This window comes from Sus scrofa, chromosome 9 (assembly GCF_000003025.6).
Source record: "Sus scrofa isolate TJ Tabasco breed Duroc chromosome 9, Sscrofa11.1, whole genome shotgun sequence".
NCBI lineage: Eukaryota > Metazoa > Chordata > Mammalia > Artiodactyla > Suidae > Sus > Sus scrofa.
Window position 1 is genome coordinate 30258502 of NC_010451.4, and position 24432 is coordinate 30282933.

The 24432-nt window shown below is 34.2% G+C and overlaps 1 protein-coding gene and 1 long non-coding RNA gene across 3 annotated transcripts in view; one reads left to right on the plus strand and one right to left on the minus strand.

Annotated features, from left to right (window-relative positions):
* Positions 1 to 1432, minus strand: part of LOC110262221 — a 111603-nt gene extending 110171 nt beyond the window's left edge. Inside the window, exon 1 of the long non-coding RNA XR_002346985.1 lies at positions 1305 to 1432. This is a non-coding gene — a long non-coding RNA (uncharacterized LOC110262221). The remainder of the gene's footprint in view (positions 1 to 1304) is intronic.
* CNTN5 (contactin 5) overlaps positions 1102 to 24432 on the plus strand; it is a 1210258-nt gene continuing 1186927 nt past the window's right edge. The window contains exon 1 of one of the 2 annotated variants that reach the window (XM_003129801.6): positions 1102 to 1501. The gene's annotated coding sequence lies outside the window, so the exon portion shown is untranslated. Of the gene's footprint in view, positions 1839 to 24432 lie in introns of both variants that reach the window. The other variant, XM_021102337.1, reaches the window with a different exon arrangement.

The window sequence follows — 24432 nt, forward strand, 5'->3', positions numbered from 1 at the left end:
GCTGCAAAATCAAGAACACAGAGCTAATGGTAGGAAGGCTTCCAGCTACAGGCTGCATGACACTGTACTCTCCTTGCCAATTAGAACCAGTCAGACCCCATCGGGGGATTAAGTGAGCAGAAGAATCAGCCTCAGTGCAGGGTCAGGCTGGATTCAAACACACATGAAAAGCGGACACCAGCTGACACGCGGTGTGACCTAAGGCTCTCACACAGTTTCAGAGCTGGAGGTGCAGGAATAGAAAACAGTATGTGGGATTGCCTTTCCATTACGGACAGGTGCTAACCCCCATTATCTTTGGAAATACGTCGCAAAAGAGATGTGACATAATTCAACAATTACATCAAACGGATGGAGAGAATTAGAGAAGGACTCAGAGACAGAGAGGAAAAGTAGAGGGAAGACTAGCTGAACAATGGCACTAAAGCGACCACCCTGTGGATTTACTACCTGTGTTATTTCTCCAATTACATCGGTCGCGATATAAAAAGTCAAAAAAAAAAAATGTGTGTCTGGGGCGGCGGCTGCTATCTGACCCTAAGCTGACTATTTCCTTAGCTTATTTCGAAGTGACACCAGGCGGGAGGGGCACCAAGGAGAAATAAAAACAGAGTATAACAGTCCTGAGATAAAACTCGCAAGTGTCTAAACAAAGAGGGGTGCTTCCCGGGCAGGACCTAAGGAAATTCTCCAAAGTGAAAAAGTCTCCAGCCAACCTCCGAGAACGCATCAGTCAATACCGGCGTTGGAGGTCAAGGCGCCGCCGACTCGGGGAATCAGAGAAGAGAGAGCAGCCGGCGAGAAGGGCAGGAACTCATTCGAGATGCCCCAGGCCGGCCACCGCCGCCGCCGCCGCCGTGTCGGAATCTGTGACTGAAATTCGGGCAGCATGAGGGGCAGAGAACGGGGCCAGGGCGGGGTCCGTAGTCAGGCGCCGAGGAAAACAGCGGTTGAGTCGTGAGACGCCTGGAGACCCAGGTAGAGGGACCTGCACGCCAGGGCTGCGCGGACTGAAGCCCGGAGGCGAGCGGCGGGGAGGCGCGGCGGCGGCGGCGGCGCGGGGGGCGGGGCGGGGCGAGGGCCGCGCGGGGCCGCACAGCCAGTCAGAGGCGCGGCGCGCGGGCCGCGCGGACGCATTGGACAGGACGCTAGGGCCCCAAACACACCAGCCGGAGGAGGCGCCGCACCTGCCTCCCAATATAACCAACTACCGAGCCGGGAGCGTGACTGCTAGGAGACGGCCGCCAAAGTGCCGTGAAAGCGCGGGGCGGAGAGGAAAGCGCGGGGCGGAGAGGATGCGTTACCTGGGTCCTCTCTTCAGGGAGCGGCCGGGCGAGCTGAAGGATTCCCTGTGAAAGACTGAAAACTCCGCAGTTCTCTTCTGCCACAGGCCGTGGGGGTCCAGAGCAACTGCTCTCCTTGAACTGTGCTTACGGCAGGAGGATGCGAGGCGGGAATTGAGAGGCTCCGAGGGAGGACAGCGGCGTCTGGCGTCTCACTGGTAAGTGGCTGACATCCCTTCGCCAGTGACTGCTGTCTGTGACTGTGCACTTGGTCTCCCAGGCGCTTGCAGTTTGTGACACACTCGCTTCTGCAAAGCCATCCTTTCTTGCCATGTAGCCAGAATTTTAAACTGCACAGAAAGCTGCCTTGCCTTTCCTCTTCCTTCTCTCTCTCGCGCTCTTTCTTTCTCTCTAAGTGCTTTTTCTCTGCTGGGATTTTACGTCAGAAAAGTTGAAACAAGACTAGATAGAACCTATGTGTGTATCTCATAATGTCATCCAGAATGAGAGTCAACAGTTCCGACGACTGAACTATGAGGTGACATGTCCCGGAGGGTAAGGATTTTTCTCCACAGGAAACTAAATGTTTCAGGAAATAGGAGGTCGTTCTCAGGTACTGAATGTATGTCTTATGACCAAGCAGTGTGTTTGTGAGAACAGAGCCCCAGTAACTGGGCATCTTGCAGTGCAATAACTTGTTAAAATTCAGTAGAGATGCTCTATAAGTGGAGTTCTGCAAAGTTCGAGAGACTGAAAAAATAGTATCTTGGATTATGCTAAGGTATTTTCTAAATGTTGTCTAGGAATGTGCCAGGTTTGTTAAAAGAATATTAAAAATATGTCCACACATCCTTATTGAATCTTTTATTGAAAAAAATGGGACAGAACATTAATTTCCATGTGTATGAACATGGTGTACAATGAGCTGAAAATTGCTTGGACAATCTCAAAAATTTTAAGCAGTTTTAACTAACTTTATTTTGAAAAGAAACAGGTATCCACTAATACATTTTAGAATTTTTTTATTTTTAAATTTCATAACCTCCCTGGCATGAAAAATGCAGTGCACTGTGGTAATTAAAATACAAGTTTGGAAGCAAAAAACTTTTAAACTGTTGTATGTGATATGCCTTACCTATGTTCATTTCATCTACTTTTCCCCATAATTTAAAAGATAAAATCATTTAGAGATGCCATACTTCTACTTTGATTCTCAGTTTTAACTGTAAATAAGGATGGAAGGAATAGGTGTCCATTAGGATACTAGCATTAAAAACTACAAACAAATAGTGGGTCAAATTTATAAATTAATAGAGGTATATTAGAGGTATATTTGATAGCTGCTGAACTGAAGCAGACCTATAGAAACACCTTATGACTATCACAGCAAGCTCAAAGGAGTTCATTATGATTAATATTGTGACCTTAACATAAAATAAATTAGTAGTGATTAGGTCATTATTATTTTTTTTCAAAGTGCCTGTAGTCAATTTTAAGCCACTTACAAATGTTTCTTGGTATATTTCCCTAGTTCATACTAAAATTATTATAAGCTGTTTGTGGACCAGTATTAAGTCTCAAACAGGACAGATGTATGTCCTTTTGATTCAAATGGAAAAATATTTCTATGTAACAATATATCATATGAAACAAATGATTAGAAAATAAAAGATGTAACATAAAAAGACCAACTAAGTAGTGAAGGAAACAAAGCACAAATTCAAAGTTAAAAGTTTAAAAAAGGAAATGATATAAAAAAAGAAATAGAATTTGAAAAGCAACCTAGCTGGAGTGTGTGGTAAGATGATATTAAAGCATCTTTGAAAATAGAAAATCAGTGCAATGTTTGTTACAATGTAAGTGCCGATGTTTTGTGCAGAGATTGGTAGAGCTTTAAATTGTTCTTTTTTACAACTTCTGAAAACTAAAAAATGAAAAAAACTTCTAATTTTAATTTCTCTTTGATTCCATACACAACTGAATAGAAAGTTTGATTTCTCAAAAGTTAGAAAAAAGAACATAACTCTAGTAGATTAACGAGATGTCAGATTTTGATTGTAAGTTCTGAGGCACATGCATGGGAGGATGCATTTGAAAATAGGTCTGAGAAGCTACAGTTGTGGAATTTTTAAAATGGATTGCCAGAATACCTTAATGTTTCCCATAGTGAGCAAAACTTCAACTATTAGGTGGTCTGAAATCTTTATTGAGTTGGGAAGATGAACTCAATTCACACCATGTACGTACACATAGGCTATGCTTATTTAAGAAGTTAATTAAAATTAGTTATTTAAGAAGTTAATTAAAATTAGTTTCTTGTGAAAGTTTGCTTTAATCTTATATGTCCAATTAAGCAACACTGTGAAAATGGACCAGGTCTGGTTAATATGTATTTCTTTAAATAAACTTTATTTATTTATTTAGCAGTTTGGAAAACTTTACTACCTTCAGGAAAGAGGTTGGAGTGTAGTTTAATGTCAAAACTGACTTAGGGATGAGGACTGTCAGTAAAGGGAAGAGGGCTGCCTCCATGGAGAAAGTAAGGGCATGCTACATTAGCCAAGTCATTTTGGGAGTTTGTCTTACTTCTAGCTAAAATAAAAGGTTTAATTTTGTGGAATTAAAAAAAGAAAAGATGAAAACTTGTCTAGATGGCCATATGGTATAAAGTTGATTTAATTGTATTTAAGTTCCATTGACTAAAAGTTTTATAGCAGAGCTTACTGTTCCTCATTCATTAAAAACTTTATGAGGACAAAATGCTTAAAATATTCTGATTTGCTGACCCAGCCTACCATGCATATTTTTACTACCTTTGAATTGTGTCTATTTTTAGATACGTTCATTTTTTTTTTAACTAAAATTTTGGAAATTTATTTCTCTTGATTTAAACAGGCCCATACCTTTATATAATTTAGTGTCTCAAAATTTTGACTTTGAATTCATCTATATCTGATTATTGAAGATAACAAACAAGGTATTTTAAATTAGTGTTACAAGACCGTATCATATGAACTTCTTAGCACTTTATAGCAGGAAAGAGGCTGGTCGGAAGCTCAAAGTGGTAGAATCTGCGAGATCTGTTTTCTGAGCATTTGTGATCAATAATTCTACATTAGAGAAGGTGCATTTTAAAAAGTAATGAAGTATATAAAAACTCAACAACACTTAAGATTTAGGATTAAAAACTCTTATGAACAATGCCCCATCTCTCCAGGCATACCTTTTCAATTAATTTTTCCTATTTTATATTTTTTTATATTCAAATATATAATGTTATAAAGGTTCTGATAAATGGAGTATTATTGGTTTATATTCTTCCCAGACATTTTCAATAGTTTCTTTTTAGTGAATTATTTTCATAAAAATGAAATCAAATTTGTTAGTTTCATTCATATAGTGGATATGAGGGAAATTTTTAAATAGTTTCATTATATATATATATATCACATATATATATATGTACTTTTTTTAGGAAGACATTAATTTATTTTATTAAAGTTGTTTAGTGTAAATTATATCCCATAAACTTGATATAAGATTATGTATTTCACTTCATTTTTGTTTACTTTTAAATGTGTGCATGAGCTAAATATTGAGCATCTTCATTCCCATCAACCCCTTAAGTTAAAGCACAGTATTTAATTTCATTCTTACAGAGTGTTGCATATGGTATTTTGACCTTATAGACTTCTTAAACTTAAATGTTTCAGTGGAAACATCAGCTCATAAGACTTGAAAGCCAGCCAAAATATGGAAGCTCTTCTACTAAAGTACAGGGAAATGGAACTCTAGAAATAGGTCATAAGATAATTCTAAAAAATAAATAAAAGTTTTGTCTTTTTTGTGGAATTCAAAAAAATCAATGAATCCACCATTTCTTAATCTAATATAAAATGGTGTGAGATTTCTCATTTGTGAGGAACTTTAGAAAGTAAAGTCATGCTTTGTACCATGTGTTTCTTGAGTTGGGATTCCTATGATCACTGTCATTTTTAAATAGTTCCAAAAATGTTTTATTGAATGCACTGGACAACACAGGTGCAAAATTGATTTTTCTTCTGGTCTTCTCAGCGGTCCCTTAAAAATCCATAATGCCCTAAATAACTTGCTTCCCTGAAGATACTACTTTTTATTTATTTTTAACAAGTGGATTTCTTTTAAAAGATCTGGTAGGACTTGCACATTTTCTCTTACGCCAGTCCTGGCTCCAATTATTTTTTATACTCACTCATATAGACCAAAAAAGTTGAAATCTTGATAGAAAGCAAGGTGTTAATGTATTTGTATAAACTTTGCAACAAATATACCTTTACAGTTTGTGTTTTTACTCTAAAACATGGACCTGCTTAAGGTTTGGAGCAACTAATCTGAACATTATCCAAAACTTAAACAGTTGTATATCAGGCAAGGAGGAAGATAAAAGTACTTCATTTATCTGAGTGATCAAAAATTCTCATTTGTGATCACTGAGTGGAAAAATAAATTATATTTGCATAAACATTCTATGAAGGGGAATAAGAATCTGCTCCCTATCATTCTTATAGCTGTTAAATGCTTAAGAAGGAAATCATCTCATCTTCCATTATGATCCAGTAACCAGTAAAGTAACTAATAGCATATGGAGTTTAGGAAAAGAAATTTTGCTGATCACTTAGGTGACAAAAGGTAGATTGAAATTCTCTTTCTTTTGATAGTCATGATATTGTCAGAAACATTCATCTTGTGAGGCTAAAAAAAAATAAGGGGTTCTTATTGAGAAATACCATAATAAGGTAATTATAGTTATAATGTCTGGAGTCATAAACAGATCTTTAATGAATTTTCACAGATACTTCACTAGTTGCAGGAGTTTGTGTTTAAGAGAGAACTAGTAGAGAAATGGTACATGTATTTGGTGAAAAATTGACTTTTAGGTAATATAAACATTTACTTTCTCAAAAATTTATTTTTGTATTTATAAGTATTAAATAAAAATTTTTCTGAAACTATAAGGTAACAAAGAGTTTAATTAATTTCTTAGGTTCTTTCCTTTCAGTTTTATACAAGAATTGACTTTTAAATGAAAGAATATTTGCTAAGATACTATTATACTTTATAGCCTGTAAAATGACAGAAGAATATGAAGTGCCTTGTGATTAAGATGAATATTAATTGGAAAATACAGATTACAGTGGAGATTTAAAAAGAATTTTTGTTTTTCTAGAAATGAATTTTTATTTAATTCGCATTTCATAATTTTAAATATGAAATTGTTTCCTAGGCAACTAAACAAATTTAAGTACCCCCCGAAATATTTCTGAAAACTAGAAAAAAATCTAATATTTAAACTTAGTTAGATTTGGGGTTTTTCCTTATTTTGTTATTTTGAAACTTTCCGCTGTATTCTTTTCTAAAGATATAGAATAGCTTGATCTAATTTCTTTTCTTCATAAATTAATACAACTATTTGTTAGTGGTGATTAATTTTTCCTGTTTTGAGCATATTTAATGATAAAAATTCAAAAGCTATGTACTTTATAATAGAATTAACACCTCAAACTGTATAATTTAACATTCTTCTTCTTTCAGTGCCATTATTCTAATGACAATATGTGAACTAGTGAGTGAGAGTTCCTAATGCTGAAATAAGCATCTCCTAAAATATAAGCACAGATTTCATGAGTTATTGATGATTAATAAATCATGAAGACACAAATAAAAAAGTGACCAAATAATACCATTAGTGCTGGGGGGAGCGTTACACAGCTCATATTTTCACTTATTTAATGTGAAGAGTGATAAAGATATAAAGAGGTGAAGCGGTATGTTCAACATTACATTTGAGGAAAAAGGTGGAATTAGAATCCAGTTCTCTTTAATGTCTAGTTCAGCGTTTTCTTGTAGTTATTACTTTTTTTTTTGTTGTGAAAATCTTAATTGTTTTGATATCTGTTCAAATCAACATCATGATATAAGTATACATAATATCCTTGTTGCCATTGATTATCTGTAAAATGTCTTTTAAGACTAGAAAATTTAAAATCCAATTATATTAACTCAGGGGAAATAGCTCTACCCATATTCTCTTGACTAAAAACTGAATGTCTAGACAACTTAATTGCTACCTGTGAACTTTTTCACAATGAGCTTAGTGTGCACTCAGCACTAAATCAAGCAGGAGAATATTTTTGACAGTTTTAGTTAAGAAACTTGGGAACCCAAGTAGGAAAAGAAATGTAATTGATTTTTTCCACTGTATATTTATAGAGGATCGTCCATTTTTTTGTTAATAATTTTTTTCTGTGTTGACAGTTTTTTTTCATAACACATGTTTAATGGGACATTAAATGAAATAGAAAAATCAATGAGAATGTGAGTGGGAAAATGTGCCTGTGGATTGGAAGGTTTGGATAAAATTTAAATTGTGGGCTTTCTTAGGGTGGTAACAATTTTAGAGCATTTAATAAAATGGAAAAGCAAAAAGAAATAGAACTTATCTAGAAATAGGCACTGTTTTCTGGATTTTAAAATTCAAATATCAACCTAAATATAAATTTTAGTTCTCCTGTTACAATAATAGCAAATTTGAGCCTATAATAGTATTTAGTTATCATTGCATCGGAACCAGAGTTCCCCTATGTTTAATTTTAATAACATGGTATGAGTTATTTTAGAATGAATATGTTCTTCCATAGAACTGGACATGATAAACCATAAAACTGGCATGGTGCAACTATTGGAAAGTTGATTATTCATTGCTGTGTTTCTGATACAACATTATTTTTACAGATGTCTTCACTCAAACCTTTCTTTGGCTAATTATGACAAGCTTTTTGTGTATTCATATGGGATAAGTTCATATTTTAAGAATCTCTTTTCTGTTAGATAATGAATATTTAAAAGTGACAAGACAGATGTACTAAAAATGAGGTTAAAAGATTGGCTGAAAGGATTAATGGCTAATCTGAGATTTTTCTTCTAACCTATCCATATAACCAAACTTTGCAAGTAACTCTGGTAAAAATATAAAATATTTTCTCCAAGTCCAAAGAATAAATGGTCCTTAATATCCTTTGAATTTTTACTTTCTTTAGATGTTTACTCACCTACAACTTCCTTTGAAATTTTTAGTGTTTTTAAGAACAATAACCTCAGTAGGAAAGAGTGGTTACTTGAGATTTAGGTTAAATGATCAAGAATTGCTTTTATGAAAATTTGCCATAATAAGTATGTTTAAAGACTTATGACTATATTTGTTTTTTTGTCCTTTATGTGGTCTTGGTAGTATATACTTCAATGAGTAGAATTAACGAGAAGCAATTCTTTTCACATTTGAAGCAATTTCTACATTATTTCACCCATTCAAATAGTCTGTAGTGGGCAGTTGTAGTTAAGTAATAATATCGAGGGGGATAAGTAGTTCATGGCCTGGTGGAGGAAATAAGCCCATAGAGTGAATACAACTCAATGTGAAATGTGTAGTGATAGAGTTATATAGAGCTAAGATGAAAATTTTCAATAATTCTCTTTTGGAGACGGCTGTTAGTTCACTCCTACTGAGACTTTCCAGCATAGACTATTTCATGCTAGCACTGCTGGTTCTCTAATTGCTGCATTTACTTCCTAGTGCCTGAGTTATTTTGAAGTACCTTTGGTTCCGAGATTCACCTAACCACTTTAAATGAATGTTGTGTTTTTCTACATCTCATTATAGTGCTAACTTTAGTATCTTAGACCCATCTAGTCTCTGACGATACAGATGAATTTTTGGTAAAATGAGCATGGCTTAAATGCTATGAAAACATGCAGTTCTTACATGCTGTTATCAGCAAACTTGATTTCTTTCAGTTATTGGGTATGGAATTTTTATGATGCTAGTGCTGGTGATACTTATTTTACAGTGGTGGCTTAACTATGAAGCTGTGAATTCAGCTTTGCTTACACAGTCCCTTCCAGATGGTAGTAGTAATAGTAGCAGCAGAGTAAGTAGCAAACATTATTTTGGTTATTATAATAATATAGCTAATATAAATAGGCAGTATGGATTAAGGGATTTGGTATTTGAATTTTAGGGTTCAGTCTTGGCTCTGCAATTTCTTAGCTGTGTCATTTTAAAGAAGTAACTTAACATTTCTTTATATGCAAAATTAGGATAGTAACTGTCATGCAGTTGTGATAATATATAAGGAAAAAATCTACTTTTCAGTGACAAAAAGTGACAGTATTAGAAACATCAAAAACTTAAGTCTGGGAAGAAATTTTGATTTTACTCTAATTCCTATTCTAACATGTAAGCTTTAAGTTATCTGTCTGTTAAAATACTCTATTTTTATATGAAACTCAATACTGTTCTAAGTGTGGAGAGTGAAATAGAGAGCTATAGACCATAATCCTTTAAAGAGTATTCTATGTACCCTCTTTTTTATTTAAGTAACTTGGATAGACTTTCTTACGAAATTAGTGTGCATAGTACCAGTTACTTTTAGGGGTCCAAAGGAAATGAGAGACTTGATCCCTGACAATGGAGAGGTAGAAATTGTCATTCAGGACACAACTAAGAAGTTCGAGAAAAAGTACTAGCGAACATAGCTATTGAGATGTTGATCACACAGTTCTGAAGACCTTTGAAGAACAGAGACAGTCGTTGTGGGGATGAATTAAACTGATTCTCCAGACTAAAGGAGACACACTAGGACTTGAAGCAAGTTTTAAATATGGATTGGTACACTCTTTCAGTTGGTGAGAAGAGAGAGGCAGAAATGGGGTAGATGTTTAGAAGGAAGTAGAAAAAGTAATTAATGAAGAAAGAACTCTTTGTAATGCCAGAAATTTATAATATGTCAAATGAGGAAATGTAAAGGATTCTGTGAGACAATTGAAGAATTGGGATTTTATTCAGAAGCTAAGAGAATAACAGTTCATCTCAATATTGGATGGCATTTAAGATGAGGTTCAGCCCCAGTTTTTCAACTTACTGTGACTTGGACAAGTCACTTCCTCAGTTTATTCATCTCTCAAGCAAGAGAGTTAAAATCAATACAAGTAAAGAATTTTTTTCCTTCAGATTTTTGTCAACCATAATTCATTGGCTATATGTGATGTGAGGTATTGATGAAGAGGAAAATTGAAAGAGAATTGTAGGTGTTGACAGCTGAATTTAGGATAGATTCTGCCCAACAGAGATAATGAGACAAGAGATCATGTTCATGGCATATGGGGAGGCCACGGAAAGAAGATGGACTTGTTACACCCAGGACTTGATCCTAGCTCAACAGCTTCTCCTTGTTTCCCTGAGAAAAACAATAACCTTCCTAAGCTTTCATTTCTTTTTCTGTAAAAGGATGATATTAACTACTAGCTCACATTTCAAGAAAAAGCAGGAAATGAGCCTGTAGTTTCAGGAAGCAAAATCATTTTCTTTGTATCTAAAGGTCTGACTGCTTACAAAAGTGTCTTTAGTCTTTAGGTTCGAGAAATATTTGAGGGCAGAAAAATCATTTGAATTTTGTATAAATATACATGGATACAATCATTCTAGTTTTCCAAATATGAGGAAAATCACTTAATTTCTTGGCACAGCCTTGCAAATTTGCTTATAGATGATTTCTTTTCATTAGCTTACCTGTACATATTTAAATAAATTACTTAATTTGGGTCTTTTTTATTTGTTCTTTTGATTTGCCTGAAAAAAAGCAGCCTTTAATGTCCTCTACAAAATTACTTAGAGCATAGATTCTATTTTGGTACGATAGGAAGATGTGAATCACATGGGATGCGAAATGGTATCAAATATATTCATTTGAAAATAAGTTTCTCCAATTGTTTTCTTCTTTGACTTTTATTACATTCATGTTAATTAAAAAAATTTAAAGTGGCTCATGCTATAATCATTAACTGCTAATTTACTGTGAATTCATTAAAACAAATAGAAACTGAAATCTTTTAAATTATGAATTGTCAGAAGCCTTAACAGCAAAAATAAAAAGATTTTAGTTTGCAGACATTTTACAGATACGTTTTTCTACAAGTTGTGTTTGATATATTACTTTCTTTTGACTTATCTACTGTGACAGTAAGAGTATTATCAAGACATTTTCTGATTAATAGGCTGCTTTAAATATGTATATGTACAACCAATCAACAGCTTGCTCAAGTATTTGCAGATCATTTTACTATTGCAGAAATTGGATACTGCAATATCCAATTATAAAGGGAAGAAACAGATCTCACAAAAGGTAGTCTCTTTCCAAAAAGTATGGTAGGACTATACTGGATCTGGAGATATTAGAGACAGAGGGGAAAAAGAATGGTGGAGAAAGTTACAAAGCAGACAGGAGAGGGAGCTGATAGAAAGCAATTTTACACTATTCATCGAAGAAGTGATTAAGTATTTATATCATGAGATGCTTTTTAAAAATGCCTGGAACTGATATTTCACCTGAAACAAAAGTGTCTTTTTATCCTTTCTGCATATAGTTGTCTTAGAAGATAATAGGCTTTAAATATAAATACGTGGTTGATTTTCCCAGGTTGAATATCAAAATACCTTCTCTTAAAATATATTGTATAGTTGCTTTGATAAGTAGTAATGTAGAAGAAAGAAATGATTTAGTATTCTTGTTCTCATTCGTAATTTTCTCTTTGGATATTTTGCATGATCATATGTCTCCTACTTTTTACAACTTTAATAGATGTTTAAAACTTGATAGCTATCTCAATTTATTTTCAATTTAGCTACCTTTTCGAAGTGTTAATCTTTATTTGTTAGTGTTTGCTTTAGATAATATTTAGGTAGTCTATCTGAAATCGATTTCTTTTTTTATCTAAAGAAATCACTCTGTCATTAGTTTCTTTGATCCTTTCATTACAAACACACTAGGGTAATTTAAGTTTTCTCAAAAGGAAAAAAGAAAATGCAAATACAAATAGATACATCTTTGTATTAATCTTTTTTCCCCTGGATAAAAATAATAGAAACATCATGTTAAGGATTAATTTTAAAAGACATTGTTTTTTAGAGGAATTACTTTCCAGTAACAAAAAAATAATAACTCTTTCTAGTCCTTCATTGATAAAGATTGGAATGCTATCCAAGAATTATATAAAAGATAATCCTGAGATACTTTACCTTAGAGCACAAATAATCTGCTCCATTGGGTGTGTTGTTGACCTGGCCCCTGCATGATAAAGCAGCTCTCACAAGTCAGAATCTTGAGAATGAACACTGTTGTTGTCATCTCTTTTATCCATAACATTATGGTATTGACAAATAGTATAAAAGCCCCAAAATGTCTTCTAGTTCTTCCCCTCAGAAGTAGCCATCCTCAATAGGATTTTGTATGTACATGCTGTCTGAAATGTTACACTTTTTATTTCTTAAAATAATTTTGGCTGTTTACATTATAATTCAGAGGTGTATAATTTTTGAAAATTTTAAACTACTTGATAAAGGTATGATTTATATAAAGAATTATTGACTTGAAATTATTGGTCAGTTTATTTGTATATGCAAATACAAGTATATATGAAATGAAAATGCTTATATATACATTTTTACTTAAGTGTGAGTAGATCTAGAAGTAGAATTGCTAGGTCAGTGAGAATGTGCTTTTAACATGTTGGTTTTACTGCCAAAATGCCCTCCATAGGGATGGCTCCAATTAGGAGTCCCACCAACAGTGTATTATTAGAATGTCTGTCTCTCCACACTGTAGCCAATGCAGTGTCTTACCAAATTTCTTGTTGTATAACCACTGGAAAAGATGAAAAAAGTATCTTATTTCTGTTTAAATTTATGCCTAATATTTTGAACATTTCCTGTGTTTAATAAAACATTTTTTGAACCTGCTGTTCTTGCCCTTCCCCAGTTTATGTCTATAGAGGTGATGTTTTTCTTATTCCCTTTACACATTAACTGAAACCAAGGAACAATAGCAGCAATAAGTCAATCAAAAATGCTTTGAGGCATTGCCAAATTTTTAAATAAATAAAATTCACATCTGTGGAAATGCTAGAGATATTTTATAAATAACATTATTTTTCCGTTCCTCCTCTGCTGTGTGTGAAAGATTCAGTGGAGTTAAAATGAGGAGGAGACAGTTCTACTTGCGTAGACCAGAAAAGGCTTCAAGCAAAGGAACATTTCTAAATAAATGAGCTCTCTCATTTTTATTTCATGTCATTTTTTATTTTTCTGTCTTTTTAGGGTTGTACCCTCGGCATATGGAGGTTCCCAGGCTAGGGGTCTAATCGAAGCTGTAGCCGCTAGCCTAAGCTACAGCCACAGCAACACCAGATCTGAACTGTGTCTGCTACCTACACCACCACTACAGCAATGACGGATCCTTAACCACTGAGCGAGGCCAGGGATTGAACCCACAACCTCATGGATACTAGTCAGATTTGTTTCCTCTGAGCCACGACGGGAACTCCTGCTCTCTCATTTTAAAATCAGCCTTCCAGATCTCATTAACCCAACACTGGTTCAGGGTGTCTTTCACTGGAATAGTATCTCCAAACTTGTTTATCTCCCTTTATGCCTCTCTTCTCCAGTATTTCAATCATTCTGATGAAATAATCTTTCAGAGGTTCAGTCTAGTTATGCCATTTCTTTGCTTTGAAAGTTCTAATGGTTCCTTACGTTTGAAGAACAAATTTCAGATTCTGCAGTGTGCCAAGGAGCTCCATAACTGTCCTTCAGAAACCCTTTGTAGCCTCCTCTCCAACCACACCGATATATACATTGTAGATTAGGCCACACTTTTACCAAAATCTGTCACTACATTTCCCATCTCTATAATTTTGCTGGCATTTCTTCTGCCAAAAAAATTATGCTTGTAGATATCTCCATGCAAAAATTACTTTTCCTATGAGGAGATCACAGCTGCTTTAAAGATAGGAATACATTTTGATCGTGTTACTGTTTTGTGTAACAAGAACAAGTGAAATGTTTATTTAATAAAATATGCCCTTTGTCTTAATTCATTCCTCTAAATACCAATGCTTTGAAGATGCCAGTATTGAGAAAGATTCCATAAGAAACAATTTCCTTTATTATAGTGTATAACTCAGCAAGGGTTCTTACTATACCTATATATAGGTTTGGGTTTGGTCTTTGACCTGACAATGTCAATAGAACTCATTATTTGCCCAAGTTGTCTTTTCCTAATTATAATGAAGAAACCAAACTTGTATATCCTTGGAAAATTTGTAATGAAGGTTTTAACATTTAAAAATTTTTTATTTAAATTTCAAGATCCAGTGAATCTCTGGATTTTGCTACATCTACATGCTCATTACAAAACATGTAAAACTGCTTGTTATAAAAACATGGGCAGTAGGCCAGTACTTATTTTAGTGCATGGGCAAATATCTTTCATTTTGTACGTCATTTATAAGTGTGAATCAGATCCACAGAGTTAAAACTTCTTAACACAAAGAAACCAAGAGGGTCACATGTTATTTTAGATGTAATTGTAAGCTACTACATAGGAAAAGTTTAATGAAAAATGGTGTGTCACTTATTATGTTTGAATTTGACCATTGGCTTAAATCTCAAGTACAGTAAGCAAAATGTCCTATCTGTAACTAAAATAAATTATAAACTTAATTCTTAGTTCTAGTTATCATTCTGATTCAGTAAATTAGCAGCCCTCTAGCATGTCATACAATTTTATCGGACACCAGAGTTCTCATAATAATAAACAATTAACTGAAAACTGAAAAGGCATTTCCTATATCTTTTCCATATATTTCTTTTGGGGTCTGTTTTAAATAAAGCCTGATTATCTTATTCTTAAAAATAATGTTTTCCCTCATTCTGGTGTATATTTTGATAACTGGATTAAAATTAAGTCCATAAACTCAGTGTCATAAGGTCATATAAACATCAGTAATAAAAAGGTGTTTTAGCAGAAAAAAAGAAAAGAAGGAAAATCCTAAAGAAGAGTTTGATCTCAACAAGCCTAAAGGTCTTTCCTCACTTTTCAGGTCATTGACTATATTCAAGTTTGGAGGTAGTCTGTCACCTTCTTTATCCTTGTCCTTCTTTCTTTTTTATCTTAAGTATCCTTTGAACCAATTCCTTCTGAACAAGAGCTCTGTGTCATCAACAGGAAATACTATTGAACTGCATAAGGATCTACATTCTTATTTTTTCCCATCACTTGACAAACTCAGAAAAGCAAAGCTGCTATTAATTGTATTCTCTCTGTCTCAATAGAAAACACTAAAAGTAAAAATCAAATAGAAGAATAAGACTTCTTTTTGAGATCAGGGGAAAGCAGAGTGTTTACAAATATCAAACACACAGAGAGTAGCTGGAGTAACAAACATTCCAGTGTGCACAATTAAAATTACTTCTCATCTCTATGATTTTACAGAATAGTGGACAATGGCTTAATAAGGGAAAGGATGAGTGAGTGTGTATACTTGCTGCTGAGCACTGAATCCAAAAGCAGAAAGGAAACCAATTGTTGTATTAGCTTCTGTGGCCTTTGTGTTGGGAAATAGATGGCCTGGAGGAATTAGCAGTACCCTATCAAACATTTGAAAGGAATCTTCCTTAGCATTCTTAAATGTCTATGAAAAATTTTCAGAGATTTTTACATTTTAAAAAGAGGTGTTGCATGTCAGAGTATCAAAAAAAAATGACCCTTCAAGTATAAATTTCACTATACCAATTTTAATTTGTTTAGTAACTTTATAGGCAGTGCATTTTTTTTTAGGATGGCAGGGGTGTGGGTAAGAGTTATCTTTCATTTGGTTTCACAGTTCCACAAGGCATCTAATTTGATAAGAACAATTAATTCCCCAGCAAGTCTTTACTGAGTGAATAGCAGAGGGCTAGAAATTTAGACACTTTGTACTACTGTTACCAAGGTGCCACTTTGAGGGGGAAAATTACTGAAGAAAAGGCAAAAGATGGTTAAGTATGACACAAATATATGTAATTTTGAAAGAAGAATAAAATATAATTTAATGCTTAGGACCAAAGACATTTATTTGTTTTTGTTTTTATATAGATTATTTTTTAATTCCAAATACTGCAAAAACTCTCAAAGACTGAAGACATAAATTGTTAGCCTTCAGGAAAAAACTCCTGTGGCAAAGTTTTATTTTAAAAATAATTGTATACATTAAATGTATTATATTATATATGACATAAATACTGTATCAGTTTGATTAATTAGAATAATACTGTTATTTGATGCTATTACTCTAGGCTTTATTTTACCAGTTAACTGCATTTTTCTACATAGTTTAATTTTTAAAAATCTGAAGCTATAAAAAAATTCAAAGAAAAAATGAAAGAAAAATTAGTAGTAAAAGATCATGCAAAAATAAAAGGAAAAAAATGAATATAATTCATTTCAGCCTGGGTTTATTTACTGTTTACTATGTGTAAAGCAATATGATATGTGGATTGCACAAACGCATTTTAAAATACTAACAGCATATTAAGTTTACTCTGATTTTTTTTTTTTTTTGTCTTGTCTTTTTAGGTCTGCACTCAAGGAATATGGAAGTTCCCAGGCTAGAGGTCAAATGAGAGCTGGAACCACAGGCCTACACCACATCCACAGCAACACCAGATCCAAGCTGCGTCTGCAACCTATGCTGTAGTTCAGGGCCATCCTGGATCCTTAACCCACTGAGGGAGGCTAGGGATCAAACCTGTGTCCTCATGGATACCAGTTGGGTTTGTTACCGCTGAGCCACAATGAGAACGCCAAGTTTACTGTGAACTTATTCATAGATCAAAACCTCACAATATCTGTTATTTAAAATGGCTTTGCTGATGCATATATAGAGTTAGTATATGCTTTCAACTATGTTTTTTTTTTTTTATTTCCCAAATACATTATTTTTTTTTTCAACTGTACAGCATGGTGACCCAGTTACACATACATGTGTACATTCTTTTTTCTTCATTATCATGCTCCATCATAAGTGACTAGACATAGTTCCCAGTGCTACACAGCAGGATCTCATTGCTAATCCATTCCAAAGGCAATGGTCAACTACATTTTATGGTGAAAGAAGAAAGAGCTGTCACAAATTTGAAGTATTTAGCATTAACATTTATTCAGTCATAATTTTAGGGCTCATTTTAATATTAAAAAACAATACTGTAAAATTTAGTTAATGCCCTTCCAGATAACAGTATTTACATTAATGATAATAATAACAAGCAATTTAGGAGATGTCAATTGAAGCTATAAGGAGAAAGAAATGTAATTTTGTTTAAACTTGAACTACTTATCTCAAATCTAGATATCTCTTTCTCATTTCTCATTGAATATATGAGAACATGAAACTGAGTAAGACATGAGACTGCACTGGCCTAAAATTTTTAAAACATGGTACAACATTGTAAATCAACTAGACTTTAATTTAAAAAAAAAAAAAGGGGGAGTTCCTGTCGTGGCGCAGTGGTTAACGAATCCGACTAGGAACCATGAGGTTGCGGGTTCGGTCCCTGCCCTTGCTCAGTGGGTTGACGATCCGGCGTTGCCGTGAGCTGTGGTGTAGGTTGCAGACACGGCTCAGATCTTGCGTTGCTGTGGCTCTGGCGTAGACTGGTGGCTACGGCTCTGATTAGACCCCTAGCCTGAGAATCTCCATATGCCGCGGAAGCGGACCAAGAAATAGCAAAAAATTAAAAATTAAAAAAAAAAGGTAAATTTTTTTCAGAACATCACCTTAAATTTCATGGAGTAGATATTTATTATCAAGAACCAACTCTGAACGTTTGTATTATTTCAAAGTTTACCTGCAAATTTTACCCTTTCAAAACTTTTTGTTTCTACATCTGCTTTTGTTCAGTCATTTTTTTTCCTTCTCTGTGATCGCCACCTGTCAGATTTTTGCTGTCTTATCTAGTATCTTCAGTCTTTCCATTTCACTAGCTTTCTTTTGTCCTAAACATATGCAAAGTGGTCCAGTCTTAATAATAAAAATAAGCTGTCTTGTCTTACTTTTGCTCAAGCTACTACCTTATATATTCTTTTCATACTTCCCTTCTCCTTCAGACTCATTTATTTGCGTACAGCACATTTCTCTTTTTGAAACTGTAAGGGTTCAAATTATATTTTATATATTTTTCAAGTAATACATTGCCTGTAATATACTGGGTGCTTGATAAATACTTATTAAATTAATGAATAAGTGAATGAATATAGATGCAGTGTGGGACAGCAATTCAATGCACAGTTCCAACCGTTGAGGAATTAGCACTTTCCATGGATCTCCTTAGTGTGCTGCCATAACTCCAAGGGACTGTCATTCCCTCACATACAATTAAATTTTAATTTAAATTTCTCAAGATCCAGATAGCTTTCTTTATTGTCAAACTACAAGCCATTTCAACCACATATGTCCCATCCTTCAATAGAGGTATCTACTTGTACCCTGAAAAAATTTTTAATGATTTTTATTTTTTCCGTTATAGTTGGTTTACAGCGTCCTGTCAATTTTCTACTATACAGCAAAGTGATAGTCACACATACATATATACATTCTTTTCCTCACATTATCCTCCATCATGCTCCATCACAAGTGACTAGATTTAGTTTCCTATGCTATACAGCAGGCTCTCACTGTGTATCAATTCCAAAGGCAATAGTTTGCATCTGTTAATCCCAGATTCACAGTCCATCCTACTCCCTTCCCCCTGGCAACCACATGTCTGTTCTCTATGTTCATGAGTTTATTTTCTGTGGAAAGGTTTATTTGTGCCATGTATTAGATTCCAGATATAAGTGATATCATATGGTATTTGTCTTTCTCTATCTGACTTACTTCATTTAGTTTGAGAATCTCTAGTTCCATCCATGTTGCTTCAAATGGCATTATTTCTTCTTTTTAATATCTGAGTAGTATTCCATTGTGTATATATACCACATCTTCCTAATCCATGCATGTGTCAGTGGACATTTAGGCTGTTTCCATATCTTGGCTATTGTGAATAGTATTGCAGAGAACATACAGGTGCATGTGTCTTTTTCAAGGAAACTTTTGTACAGATATATGCCCCAAAGTGGGAATGTTGGGCCATATGGTAGTTCTATATTTAGTTTTCTGAGGTACCTCCATACTGTTATCCATAGTGGTAGTACTGGTTTACATTCCCACCAGCAGTGTAGGAGGGTTCCCTTTTCTCCACACCCTCTCCAGCTTTTGTTATTTGTGGGCTTATTAATGATGGCCATTCTGACTGGTGTGAGGTGGTATCTTGTGGTAGTTTTGATTTGCATTTCTCTAATAATCAGTGATATTGAACATTTTTTAATGTGCTTGTTGGCTATCTGTATATCTTCTTTAGATAAATGTCTATTCAGGTCTTTTATACATTTTTCCATTGGTACCTGAAAAATTTGACTGAAGCCTTTCCTATCCTTGGCTAGAGAATGGCGAATACATTCTAGGAAAGGAGTTGGAGAAAAAAGTATGTTTTTTAAACAATGTTTGCAAAACTCATTTTCAGGAATATTTCAAAGGATTAACAGATTAAATGAAGATGTCATATGAATTAACTTCTAAATTTCGTTATTTTATCATATTATATTAGTTAGAAATAGCACTATCAAAAAGCAGGTGTTGCAGTTCCTGTTGTGGCTCAGGGTTAGTGAACCCAACTAGCATACATGAGGACATGGGTTCGATCCCTGGCCTTGCTCATTGGGTTAAGGATCCTGCGTTTCCATGAACTGTGGTGTAGGTTGCAGATGTGGCTTGGATCCTGTGTTGCTATGGCTCTGGTGTAGGTGGGTGGCTTCAGCTCTGATTTGACCCCTAGCCTGGGAACCTTCATATGCTACAGGTGCAGTCCTAAAAGACAAAAAAAAAAAAAAAAAAAAAAAAAAGTTGTGATATACTTATAGAATAGTACAAAGTCATTATTTTTATATAACTAAGGAATGGTCATTGTTATAAGCGAAAATAGACTAAGGGATTCTGCTAACATAGAAAGTAGCTAAGTGTTGTTGACGTTTAATTCTTTAGTGTCTTTCACCTTAAAAACTTAATTTTCTTTATGGCATTGACTAAATTTTAGTAATTTACTAATATTTAATATTATTCACATTCATGTTTTTCTGCTTACACCACTTTTTCCCATGATAAAATTAAGACAATCCCAGATTAAAGATAGAAAAGATATTAGAATTTAGGCTTAGATGATATTAACTGAAAATCTGAGTGTCATAATTTCTGTCTAACGTTGATTCCTCATGCCACTCAGAGTTTCTTTTCCTCTCTCTTAATTTTTTTGTATGAGTATCTGAACTCTGTGGGTGTTCTGATGATTAATGAGACAATATAAGAGAATTGTGTTAATGCCTCTAAAAATACTGTACCAGTTATTTAATAAACAACATGAAGTTTCTGTTATGTGCTATACTCTCTCCTAAAGCATTAATTATATTAATATTCACTACAGAGAAAAACGTCTTTCTTAAAACTAGTAGGTAAAGAAAATTAAGTAACAATCAAATCTCATTGAGATATTGTACATAAAATATAATTGGGTGCTTGAAAACTAGCCCTCACCTAATATTTGGAGTCTGCGACAAGAACATATTTATTGGTCCACATATCATGTGTAATTATTTAGACATTTTATTTTTTAAAATTTTATTTATTTATTTATTTATTTATTTATTTTGGTCTTTTTGCTATTTCTTGAGCTGCTCCCGCAGCACATGGAGGTTCCCAGGCTAGGGGTCTAATCGGAGCTGTAGCCACCAGCCTACGCCAGAGCCACAGCAACACGGGATCTAAGCCGCGTCTGCAACCTACACCACAGCTCAAGGCAACGCCGGATCGTTACCCTACTGAGCAAGGTCAGGGACCGAACCCGCAACCTCATGGTTCCTAGTCGGATTCGTTAACCACTGCGCCACGACGGGAACTCCTATTTAGACATTTTAAACTAAGCTAATGAACTTATGTTCTTCAGTTTGATAAATGTATCTTTATAAGTCCTGAGAAATCAGTTGTGAATTTGGAATTTTTAGACTCCTTGAAATTTGGTACAAAAACATGGAGTCCAGAGGAGACTGACTCCAGGCCCTCCCCCGATTTTCACCCTGGCCTTTTACTCTCCACAGGCCAAGGGGCTTTGTGCACATCAGTGAGCATTCCAGGCGCCTCTCACTTTCCCTCCATCTTGGCCCCCTTTCAGGTCTGCAGGTATACACACCAGTCTGCCCAGAGAGATGGAGACAGGTAAGAGGCACATAAGGACCCGGGGACAGGTATTCTCATGTGATTTCAAGCAGGGGACAGTGGATATAGATTCTACACAGATTATTCTCCCTGGTTGTCAAAATCTTTTCCTTCAGGGCAGTAGCACAGCTGGCAAAAAGGCAAAGCATGGTCCTATACAAAGTGTTAGGCCCAAGATAGATGATAATGAAAATGTACTAAAACTGTTATGGGGAAATTTCAAAATAATATCCTATTATCAATGTTATAGTCATGAAGAGAAACATGATGAAAAAACTAGATGCCTGGGTGCAAAAACAGCCTTACTGCTTAATCTGTAGGTGAAGATATTTAATTGCTTTGTGCTTCAACTCCTCACCTGTAAGATGGCAATAGTACTTAACCTCTTAAGCTTGTTGTTGAGATTAGGTCCTATACAAAGCACACAAAATAGTATCTGGTATATAGTTAAACCAAGTAAGTATTGGTCATTGTTTTGAAGTGCTAAAGAATGCTCAGTGTGTGTACATACCTGGTTTAGGCTTAAGTGTTTTCCGCATTGTCACATTTAGTTCTCAGAGCTAACTTAAAATGGTATATTCTTTTCCTAATCTATGGGAACATGTTCTTAATTTGGTCATATGAAATCTATTACCTGAGTAAATTATTATAGTTGTATCTCTGTATAAAGCTTTTGTTAGGAAATGAGAAGGTCAATAAATTACAAAAGATTTTACTTTATCCTTATAAATGATCAGTTGTAAAAGTCATCTTCAGAACTGAAGATAATTTTTTTAGTGATTTTTATTTTTTCCATTATGGTTGGTTTACAGTGTTCTTTCTCTTTTCTACTATACAGCAAAGTGATCCAGTCACACGCAGATGCACACACACACACACACACACACAATTATGTATATATACATTTTTTTTCTGACATTATCCTCCATCATGCTCCATCTTAAGTGTCTGGATATAGTTCCCTGTGCTATACAGCAGGATCTCATTGCTTATTCATTCCACAGGCAAAAAGTTTGCATCTGTTAATCCCAGATACCCAGTCCATCCCACTCCCTCCCCATTCCCCTTGGTAACCACAAATCTGTTCTCCAAGTCCATGAGTTTCTTTTCTGCAGAAGGGTTTGTGCCATATATTGTATTCCAAATATAAGTGATATCATATGGAATTTTTCTTTCTCTTTATGACTTACTTCACTTAGTATGAGAGTCTCTAGTTCCATCCATGTTGCTGCAAATGGCATTATTTTGTCCCTTTTATGGTTGAGTAGTATTCCATTGTGTGTGTGTATGTATATGTGTGTGTGTGTGTATATATATATATATATATATATCTTCTTAATCCATTCATCTGTCGATGGGCATAAGAACTGAAGATAATTTTTTAAAAAGTATGAAGTGCAGTTTTGTTTTATATCTCAGGATAGTTATTAGGTAGAGGTATCATTACTGGAGATACTGTTTAGATAATCATACCACAAGAGTTTCTAGCTCCCAATCTTAAATTATCACTTAAAGGCTATCTGTTGAGACATTCAACAGTAAATGTGATTAATGTAAAAGTAGCATCATTTTGTAAACAGACTAACTGAATCTAACATAATTAAAATCTCAATGGGAAAATAAGCCCTTGAAACCCAGTAAGGAAATAAAATAGTCCTGCTTTTGGTGAGCAGGTCCCACTTAATATTAGCATCATGATAAAACCACAGTAGAATGTCAAGCACCATGTGAGAATAAAGTGTCCTGCTGGTCAGGCAAGTTATATAGAGAAGACCTTCAGCCAGCAATAAGCATCTATGGAATGCATGCTCTAGAAGGCAGCTCTGAGTGTAATGCAAAGTTTGAAGTTTAATACATTTCGGTATTGCAGGTGTTCATTGTGAGAGATTTAAAAAATAGGGTATGTATAAGATATAGAAAAATAGTATATATTATAAATGATATTTGTCTGTAACTTTTTCTTGGAAAATAAAGATTTATAGGTTTTTATATGTTTAATAAAACTACTCTCTGGTATATTGTTTATAAGTTGCTTACCAGTTTACTCACTAAGTGATTAAAATGGAATTATTTTCTCAGATTTCTAGCTAGGAATTTAAACTAAGAAAGGTAGGTATTCTCATAGGTGTTTTTCTTTTCTATTTATTTAACAGAACATCTTATACAAGGTCTATTTACCAGAAGAGGATTAATACCCCATATTACAAAGGAGAAAGTCAGATGTCATTCTAATAATGCATTAGATAATATAACATGTCTATTGTCAGACAGAAATGGAATTTAACATTTTTAACATCAAGCCTCATATACAGTTGACCAAGTTTCTCATTTTATCTCAGGAATAAATTAGTAAAATTGAATTGGATTAGTAGAAAGGAACATTTTTAAAGCTACTCAAGGTTAAAGTTTATTTATCTGTAATAAATATTTTATATTAAAATACTGTACTTCCACATTTATCTTATTTTATCTATTTTAGAAATAGAATATTATCATTTAAACATTCCAGTTTTTATCTATTTCTTAAATGATTAGCCAAAACAAAAAGAATATGAGTGAATTTAAACTTTTTTTCCCAGTGTGAAACCAAAAAATATAATGGTATCAATAATAATAGCTAAAGTTTACCAAAGACTTCCATTTTAATAGCCTTTTCTGTTCCAGTACTTTAACTTCTATTTCCTATGTGAGTGAAATATATGTCATAAAATTATCAATATTGAGAAATAGTTATACATGAAGTTGATCTTATCATTTGATCTTGGGGAAAATAACAAAAAAAGAGGGTGTGTTTATGGGTTTTTCTTCAAAATTAGGCTATTTAGAGTATAGTAGTGAAATATAAATTGTAGGTAATGTTATGTATAAGATAAATAGGTAATTTCACAGTTTTCTAAATGTTCCCAAAACTGGGTATGTAAAATTTTGTTACATTGAT